General features: G+C 44.4%; 1 long non-coding RNA gene across 1 annotated transcript; it reads right to left on the reverse strand.

Moving 5' to 3' along the window:
* Positions 1–524: 524 nt before the first annotated feature.
* On the reverse strand, positions 525–8106 carry LOC121838286. The gene is made up of 5 exons (XR_006078438.1): positions 7958–8106; positions 6196–6366; positions 4366–4487; positions 1919–2037; positions 525–594 (listed from the first exon to the last, which is right to left on the reverse strand). It is a non-coding gene; the product is annotated as an uncharacterized LOC121838286 (long non-coding RNA).
* Between the last annotated feature and the right edge of the window lie 2479 nt (positions 8107–10585).

The raw sequence follows: 10585 nt of genomic DNA on the forward strand, positions 1-10585 counted from the left end.
TTTACGGGGCGATGCTGAACAGACCGTAAACGAGATTTACTGACTGCCGCTAAGATCACGGCATGGTGGCAGTTTATTTGCCGGTCAACTGACTGCTAATTTAATGGTCACCGTAAAAATGTTGACCGTTTAATTCACTGCCAGTTGGCCATCGTAAGAAGTAAATTGAAGGTGCAAAATGCTGGCACAATGAAGCGCTAGCACTTCGTACAACACGTCAGAAAGTATGCAAAATTCGACATAAGTAAGCATTGTCGAATTCTATCATCTTCCCACCGCATTGTGCGACATGCTTAGCATTTCACCGCACATGTTTTGCTGCTTCGATCTACTTCCTACTACTGGTCAACAGACAATGAATCAAACAATGGGTCATGAAGTCTCCTTAGGTTATCCATTTTGTGCCTGTAATATATGTGGCATGCTGTTTATTGTAATTGTAGCGTGGTCTTCATGTCTGCAATGCGATCGTTGTGTATGTACATGCAAATGCAATTAAGCCAGAACACAGCATAAATTATGTGTAGGATAGAAATAAAAACAGAACATTTATTTACTTGGATGATGAGGACCCAGGTCCATATACCCTCTGATCTGGACAAGAAAGAAACCAGTCATCAATATAACATATATAAATGTGCCAAAATAGAAGCAATTTAACAGATATGTTGTATAATGTTAGCCACGCTTTATTCACTGTGCAAAGAAACTAATGATGCTGATATTGCTTACAATGTTTGAAAGAAGCTTTATGTGACAACTGAACCCCCCCATCCTCTAGCTTAGCTTCTCCTAATCAAGTCAAACTTCATTATATCTCAGTAGCTATATATTAGCCATGTAGTACATGTATTCTGGTTTTCTCGAATACCATATCAGTATCCCAGCACAGCCCCTATATACCTGGGCAAATGAATGAGAGGATATGCACAAAGTTTGGCAGAGAATGCTGCACAAAAATACAGCTATTTTATGGGAAAGCCTACTATTCACTTACTAGACAGAGATTTGTCAACTTAAGAGCTGAGTGAGTTTGTTTTCAAAATCAGGGGTTGACATTAATTAAGCAGCACACATAGAAATTTACTCCTCCTCTTCATCTAGTTAAGCTGGTTGACTGTTGTTGGCACTAACGTAGAACTAGTCTTTCCCCACCCCCAGAGACTGCAATTCTCTTGCCACCGTGCACAAATGAAAAGGCACCATTAATCTTTCTCTGACATGTTCACACCATAAGAGATATGAATAGTTGTGGCCGGTTGCATCAGGGCGAGCTGCGAAAGTCAGGCTTAGCTGGCAGTAGAATCCCTGTGCACTGTGCCTAGTGTCACTTCAGATAAACAAATAGTTAAAGCAGTGTGCTCAGCACTTCAATTTGAGATGATATCCAAAATAAACATGGACAGCTTGTGATGCAGCTGCCACTTACATGCTTCTCATTTTATCGACCTATATTTGCCATGTATAAGATGCACTATAAGATGCATGAAATGATGCACAGCAATGGCATCATTTCTCTTAAAATATATGACTGCATGCTAATCATGTCTCATTTCTAGCATCACATAGACATTTTTTCATGTAATTATAGGCAGCGTAGTAAAGCTATGCTTGAGTTAAGTGAGGCTAGGTAAGTTATGTTTCAACCCAATAGTGTTAATGCAGCAAAAGAACCGGCGTCCAGCGTCGGCATGTCAAGAAAACCCCTCGATGTTTTGCGCCACGATCCCTTGTGCATGCAAGGGATCATAGGATTCCCCCTCCCCACTGCTGCCCTCCCTGCCCTTGCCCCCACCTCCCCTCTCCTCCTCCACTTCCTGCCCTCCCGCTATCGTGTCACACATTAAGGCCGAGCATAAGTGTCCCCCCATTTTTTTTTCACACAAGCAGCTGGGTGCTCGATCATTATCATACTCACCAAATTTAGACCCAAGTGCCATTGTTTATGGCTGCTGAAATCTTCCTGGTGCCAAGACCTTGTGTTGAATGAGCTCGAGCTCCATGTTGCATGCCTCGTTCCCACATAGGATGACCAACCTTCAACAGACATATTCAAACAGAACAGAATGAGTAGAAAACCACAGACTGAAAAAATCAAGGAAAGTAACTCCAAGCTAGTGCTGATGTGATGTAAACGGTCAGAGTAATTTCGGAGCACCTTCTGGGCCAGCCAAAAATATATTTTCAAGCAACAAAAGGAAGTTTTGGATTTCGAAAGCACACTTTCTATTCATTCTGTTGTGAATACTACATTAAGATACATCTGTTTGCCTGTCAAAACTAGAAGACAATGCCTGCTTTCCTTTCCCACCCCTGTGTTACCACTAGTGTCAAGTTTAGGGACAAAAATTCTGTAATATAGTTATTCACAACAATTGCATTTAACAAAGATTTTTATGTTTATTCTAACATGTAAATTTAACTAGTAATATATCCGTTCAAGGAATATTACTACTTGATATGTCCACACTGCGATCAACAATACTAACATCTCCATCATTTAATCCATGCACTAAATAATATACATGTTCAAATTTGTGGGCCATGTTAGTGCGTGAACTTTTTAGGAGACCCTGTACTAGCAAACAACTTGGTTTTTGAAATCTTACACCAACTTAGAATTTTCAGATTATCATTTCTCAACGTCCCTGTCTATTCAAAGACATGTGGACCCTATGTTTAAATGACAACTTTCCTTCCCAAGCATGAGCCTCTGCTACAGTGAGACGAGATATGCAGAATCAGTGTGAAACCTGTGGGTACCACCTCTTTGTGGTGCACAAGTGTATGGTTAAGAGTGCGCCCAACGGTGGTGGCTAACTAGATTGGACAGACCACACATAATGCCGAAAATTCCCAAACTTGAAAGCACAGTATCAATTTTACAAAAGTAAAATTTAATAGTATATTGCCCAGAGCAGCAATAAATTTTGATTATTTACTCAAGCCCACTCTGATGGTTCAGCCATGAAGCAGGGTCTTATTCACTGCTTTCTATAATAATGGGCTGAAGTAATGTGTGGTGAAATGTAGGCATGAGCAGTATCACAACAATGTAAGAAAAAATTTAGGGAAGCTTGATTATGCTCACAAAAGCTATGAAAGGTCAGAATGTGTTGGGCTCATTCAGATGCATGCTGTGTGTGGTTATGTGACCGTCTGACTATGAACGATTCACTATTTGCAGTATGGACAGGTGACCACACACAGATGATGGTTATGTGATCCCATTATTCCCAGAATGGTGACAAGCTGGGTGGGACTCCGCGAACAATTATGCACAAAATCAGCGCAAAAGACGAACACAGAAAGAATGAGACAGGACAGAGCACTACTTACAACTGACATTTTATGAGAGGAAAGAGGAAGACAAAGACAACATTGACGCTAATATAACAGGAAGAGAAAAAAAATACAATAAAGAAAAAAGTAAAATCACAAAAAATATATCACAAAAAGATAATAAAAAATAATAAGGAAAAGTCTTAAGTGATAAACTAATAAAAATAAAAATAAAATTAAAAATTAAGGAGTCTTTTGCACTAGTTTGGTGTTCTATGTTTATTAACTAGGCCATCAAATTATTTTGGAACAATGGCGACTAGATGCCATGGATCATGGCTAAGTGACCACCATTTATTCACTATTTGCATCTGTCAGTGTGACATGTCAGTCTGTCCAGAGTGTTAGTCACTGGCCTTTGCCATGAAACTCGACAGGCAAAACACATTATTTGTTAAAACCTGACATCCCCTTTTCACAGCATTAAAGAATGCATGCAACTTTACCCAAACGTTTCATAAATTATACTCATTCGCCAGAATCAATGAAGAACCATTATTGTAAACTACCTCATCACATCCCCTCCCAGACGGGTAACAGTTGCAAGATTGCTTTCAATATTTCACGAACTAACCTTTCAAGGTACCTCTCTACAGCCGGAAATTTTGCTCTAAAATAAGCTGTGTGATATCATTGTTTTGCTATCCAGCAGAGATAATTTGATAAAGGTGCCGACTCACGAGAAGTACTAATCAAGCGCCGAATTCAATTTTTCTTTTTTTGCAAAAAAACAAAGTGAAAACATTTTTTTTGTAAATCCATCACTGGCAGACAAACACAATATACCAGTGAGTAAGGCTTGTAGTTTGCTAAGACAGTGGTCTGTTACAAAACCTTCAGATACCCTTCGTTAGTGGTAAATGTATCCCTGCATCTATCTATCTCTGAAAATTATTCTTCCTCTCTAGTGACAGTGGACTCTTACGCTCATTGAATTGTTTCACCTTCTTTTGCTTCTCTTCAAAATGAGTCTCATGTCCACTTCCCATTTATTAAGTGAACACTGTAGTGAATCATACTTACAGCCTCACACATTCCACTCCAGCTCTGCTATTTTCTTGACCAGGTTAAGTACTTTCTTGCTCACTTCTGACTTGGAGCGCTTGGCCCTGGTGCCACGGTCGGGGTTCATGCTCAGGAAACCTCTGCAATAAGCATCAGTGCCATAAAAGAAACATTTCATCCAAGTTGGTAACCTGAAAAGTTAGTCAATTTAGTCATATGTGTCACATATGTATACATGACCGAAGGGAGAGACTAGAAGAAAGTAAACTATTTAGTAAAGAGAATATCAGGTGGGTCCAAACTGCGGCTCGTGAGCCGCATGAATCTCTTCATGCCTCCCTATTGCAGCTCTCCTAACCTGAGGACCCACAAGTTATAACAGGTGGGACCAAACACTAAGCTTGTATACAAAAACGTTACAGTGAGAAGCGGGAGCATATCAAAATATGCAATATTGCTGGAGTTGTTTCGTTGTATATGGGCACAATAAAATGACATGTAATGGTCAGAAGGGGCAAATCAGTCTGAAAGATAAGCTCTATTTTTTTATTTTCTTGTTTATTTCACCTTTACAAGCCAGGTTGAGGCAGTGCTAGCTTTGTGCTTAAATGTTTCCCTAAAATTGATTTCTGAGCTTTGTTATTATACAATCCAGTCCAGCTGCCTGATGAAACACCAAGACCACTGGCCTATGCATACATGCAATTGAAGCTGTTTGATTGACTGTGAGAGCAGATAAGGGTTTTTATTCACCTTGCATCTTGCATGTGCAGTGCCTTGCGGCGAAATGCATGCACTCGATCTGTGGACTCTGCTCGGGTGCAATTTCAATGTAAAGTACAGCATTGGTGCAGGATGTGGGAGCTATAGTTGTTTGAAGCTGGCGGAAACAATTAGGACAGCTCTCCAATCAGCGAGATATGTGCTCTTCTATTTAACAAATGAGAAGGAAGGTACCAACCAGGGCCGTAACTAAGGGGGGGGGGGTTAGGGGGTTGTGACCCCCCCCCCCCCCCCCCCCGACATTTTTTTTCTGAGTACGGCCCTGATGTACCAAACCCCGCAAAGCACTCAAGATATGCGCAGATTTCGTGTTTGTGCCCTCAACCTAAGTACGAATAGAATGGATACGAATTGCAACTGGGGTTTAAAACTTCACGAGAGCGATTGCTCTGAACGTGAAAAATTATTTCGCTGGCAGTCGGTGGTAGGTCGGAGGTCCTCTAGGCTTGGTGGTAGTGGCATGGCGAAGGCAACTAGCGACTTCTCATAAAACACAGGGTCGTCCAGGTGAATCGGCAAAAGTTATGCACCAACTTCTATTCCTTTCCATTACCAGGAAATTCCTGACAGTTTCTTTTCTTTAGGTTACAAGCGATTTGAAAGTATCCTTTTATTACCTTTTTAGCAAAGCGGAGGACCAGCCCCGGTACAGTGCTGGTACATGGTCGGTGCACTTGCAGCCATCCAATTTTAATCTCCACCTCTGCGCACGCGCACTGGCGCCGGTCGGCTACTGGGTACCAAACCGGGACCGGTTCTCCGGTTTGCTAGAACTCTCCATTATATGCCACCGATGTACATGATTCATAGGCGAAAATAGGACAATAGACATTTTCAAAATGGCCGCCGTTGTCCCCGAACCCCCCCCGCCCCCCCCCCCCGAAATTTCTTTCTGGGTACGGCCCTGGTACCAACTGTGGGTCCATGTCTTTTATGACACTAAATGTGCAAGGTGTTTGCTTTATTTCAATAGGAACAATAAGCCTGGAAATTATATAGATAAAAAGTATGGAGTCCTACTAGGCATCCACATACATATACCAAAATCACAGAACAGGAAATTACCTCTGAAGGAACTCAAGGGTCGATGACAGGCCTTCAGCGTAGCAGATGTTAAAGCAATAGTGACTCGCAAAGAGTGTGCAGCCTATGCCGTAGGGACGTCTGGTATCTTCTGAACCATGAGCCTGCCATCAATGCTGAGTGCGTACTCGTGGGCAGTCCACAGATCATCCCCTACAAAAGTTTAAAAAATGAGAAAATAGCAAACATTCAGATAAGTAGAGTTGCTGACAAGGCATTGAAACAATGGGGCTGGGCTGCACCTCCAGATCGTGGACATTTCAATTAATTGTAAAAACAAAAAGGGAAAAGGGAAGGGGCCCAGCTTCGTCCCTCCCACCCTCACTGCCAGTCTCCCCCCCACATTTCAAACACTTCTAACATTACTTGTTGCCGACAGGAGATGAGATCCTTGGCTCGATTTGCCTTCCCTCCACTATGAGTGAGCTTGTTTGAGTGTAGGCCAGTCAGAATTCTACTCCAGAAAGGGAGAGGATGGGCCGTGAAGGCACCTAGGCAAATGTTCCCTGGTTAGTGGAGGGGAGACATGTGCCACCAAAACTGAACAGGAACCTCGAAGACCCTCTCTCTCCCCAGTTGCACAGGACCACCGCATTCGCATGGATACACGCTGTATCGTTACATCAAAGCACATACTTCTATTGGCTGCAAAGAAATCAAATGATTTGTCACTTCTAGCAACTTCGGAAATGTGTGTTGTCGCTATGGGCTATACGTAGGCATTGTAGATTTCATGAATTGTCTGACAGACATGTGAAACACTTCAAATGATTTGTATTTGATTTAAACTCTGAGACCTGCTTTATATTTAGATATCAGTGTTTTTCGGTTTTTATTGTTCTAGGATTTGACATACTTCTTTTGGCTTTTATTTGGAAATCTATTTATTTATTCGTTTGAAATACTGTGGCCCTGTCGTTCTACACAGGAGGGGAAAAAACAACACACAGAAATAACTCAATCATGCACTCACCGTGTGAGGCGAGCGCAGGTAGGTTGCAGCAACCCACGCATGCTCAAAAAATAAACATTTCCACATACAAAATTTAACCAAACAATTCATTCAGCTGTGCTTCAAATAATTGAGGATTATAACAATTGACAACTTGCTCAGGCAGGGTGTTCCACTAAATAATAGTCCGACAAAAGAAAGAGTATTTAAATACATCATTTCTGTACTGGTAGGGTGCAATTGCTTTAGTATTGCTTGTTCTTTTGGAGCGTGAATGTTAAGTTTACGTCACCCGTTAAATCGAGCCGAGGTCCACTCGCGCGCAGTTGACCTTTATGAAACCGTAAGATGTGACATCTGAGCCCTACATAAGTAGTGAACTGCAAACAACAAGTTGCGTGCATACATGGAATCTGCCGCGCTCCGAACTCGTGGCTGTCATAATGACGCACATATTCGACCAACGTGGTTGACCCCTTTGAACAAACACGGCAAACAAACATGGTTGTTAAAACCGTCGCCTCACTAAAGCGAGAAAAGAGCTAAGACCGACAAATCGCGAAAATGCGCAGTATTAATCTGAAGCTATCTATGGCTGGCTCTCAATCGCTTGTGCTCCCTTCCCGAAAAGGAGCGCGAACGACGATCGACAGCCGGCCAGCGATGCACTCCGTCAACGCACGTGCTGCCGGTTTGTCGGTGTCGGCTCATTCTCGATCTTGCCGGCAACGGGCATTAATTTTCTCAGAATCAGATCGCGCTTGCCACATTCATATTCAAAATGATACTCACGTTATGTTCGTTTACTATTGGGGCCGCCAAACGCCTCGGGTACTGCGCCGTCAGCCGTCTTGGTAGCCACGGTCGTACTCCCTACCGCAAACTTTCCTCGCTTTGTTTTCTTCCTTCGGGAAATAAAAGATGGCGACCCGACGGGGGGAACGGCGCTAACGGCGTGAAAGCAGACAAGGCGGCGAAGGGTGCTGAAGCAAGGCAGCGCGATGGCGAGGGCTGTGGGCGAGGGTCAAGGCGCGAGCCGCGAACTGGAGAGCAGCCCGACGACGCAGGCGCAGAAGGCCCTCAACACATCACGTGCGTGCCGTGCGTGTGTCTGGAGCGTGGTGCGGAGTGTGTAGCGCGCCTCGCTTGGGGCGTTCCGCTTCTTTCCTCCCGTCGCCGTGCCTTCTCTCGTTCCACTTCTTTCCTCCCGTCGCCGTACCCTTTTCACTCGAAAAACATTGTCAACATACCGTATTTTTTTTTACGGTGGGCGCCCCGTGACGTTTACGGTCAGGTGACTGTTTATTTCACGGTCATTTTTTACAGTGTGGTGAGAGTATTAGCACCGAGAAGTTTGGGTGGCGACCCCTTATGGCGTGCCGGGGTGATGTCATGCTGAGGACAAAATTTATCCCCTCACTCGCCCTGCAAAGGCCGAGACGGCGTTAGCTGTGGGCATACTAGTTTCTCTTTTCTTTTTTTTTTTGCGCAATTTACGTAGGAAATGTGAATTATTATATGCGGCCTTATTGAGGTATGGTCTGTATCTGCAGGCGAAACTTCAACCAACATTCTGAGCATGGTTTCCAGGGCAGACAGCGCATGAATCACAGCTGGTATATGAAAAGGAAGAAATGCTACCACACTTGCAAGAGCATTGCAATATATTTACATCTCGCGCAATCAACGCTGCTGATGATTTGAATAAATTAAGAGGTTTTTTTCAACTTTGATTCTAAACAAAAACGTCTCAGCAAAAAAGCTGCACTCTGCTCGAGCAACATGTTAAATATATTCTTGGCCATGGAGAGAAAATGACAAGTGAGACCGCCCAAAGGCCTTTGACTTGAATGCCATTTGTGTGCCCGCAAAGCGGGGTCTGATGTTCTCCTAAAGCGCGAGACACAGGGACGGCAGAATCGTCCGATCCGACGTCCGATCCGACAGTCCGAACGCCGCTCCAAATTGAGACACACGCTTCCGAGCTTGCAAGCGACACGACGATCCGTTCGGCTCCGCCCAGGAGATCCAACTTGGATCTCCTGGGCGGAGATCCAAGTTCATAGATATCTGGTCCCAAATTGACGGTTTAGCTCGCACGAGTGAAGCTAGGAGCTCGTTCTCGTTAGGGCGTGCATTCTTTGCCGGGGCCATTTTCTCGAATGGATCAGCGGGATCCACGCGTCCGGCTTCCCGTCGCCCGTCCCGTTTTATTATTCGCCCAGACAGACCCAGTACGTCATCATGACGTTCGCACTAGCTGTGCTGTCATTGGCTGGACGCATCCGACAATCCGTCCGCCGTACGAAACTATCTGGCGCGTTGGACGCATGTCGGTTCGCCGATCCGACGCCTGAAGCGACCAAATTTTTCGGATCAGGCAGTCGTACTGCCGGATCGGACGTCGGATCGGATGGATTTTTCGCGCATGTGTCTCGCGCTTAACTCATGAAAATGCAAAAATAGAATTTTAGTGTCTGAAACACTTACATCGCCGCTTCCACAACCCCTTGCACAACCGCCTTATATCGTGTGGAGGAGGCGGGGGGGTTTATCAACGGAATTGCCTCCACCGATAGCTTTCCATACTTATAACCCAATTATAAAGGTAAACGTGACAAACATGGTTGGAAAAGCTATGATAATTCTGTCGGCATAAGTCTCACCCAGCGCCTTGTACACTGGGTAAACAAAGCCGGCTTCTCAACGTGCTTACAGCTCAAAACGGCCGATGTTGACGGTGCCTTCCCCATCCTTTGTATGACTGTCCAAGCTCTCTTTAATCTCGAAGTTGTCGAGGGGTAGAATATGATACCGGCTTCTTTTTGGAAATTGCATTGCAGCGCTGAACAGTAAGTCAGCATGATCACAATCCTCCGATCGAGAGGAAACGGGCGCAGGGAAGCCAGCCAGATGCCAGAAAGCGAAGCGGAGTCCGTCACCAGACTTTACGGTACACCTCATCCAATCAAGACGTGGCGACCGCAGCGACACTTGTGTTTGCTCTGAAGACTAATAGTACGCCGTGCAAGCAATACCATTGATCTCCATGACAATTCATGACAGCTCAGGTGCGGCCACCGGATGGCCACCTTGGGACAAAGATTATCAGGCAACCTTTTGGAGCGTTGCGGAGGCTGGGCGGCAGCAAGCTGAAGACATGTTTTCTGCCCGTTCGTTGTCATTTACCGAAGAAGTTTGTTAAAACCCGGAATGGTGAGAATTGCGTTTGAGAACACGTGGAAATTTTTACAAAAGCTCGGCACCGCAAGAAAAAGGGGCAACTCGTCTAACGCAAGTCTCGCCGTTCTAGCGGCATGATCAAAGCTTTCTTGGCATGCCAAAGTGCTGCATCTTTGTCTACGCACGCTTGAATACCGATCAAGAATTAACACCGTGTAGATTTGTTCCGTGAGTCCA

The sequence above is a fragment of the Ixodes scapularis genome, unplaced genomic scaffold, assembly GCF_016920785.2.
Source record: "Ixodes scapularis isolate PalLabHiFi unplaced genomic scaffold, ASM1692078v2 PGA_scaffold6__148_contigs__length_123643588, whole genome shotgun sequence".
Taxonomy (NCBI): domain Eukaryota; kingdom Metazoa; phylum Arthropoda; class Arachnida; order Ixodida; family Ixodidae; genus Ixodes; species Ixodes scapularis.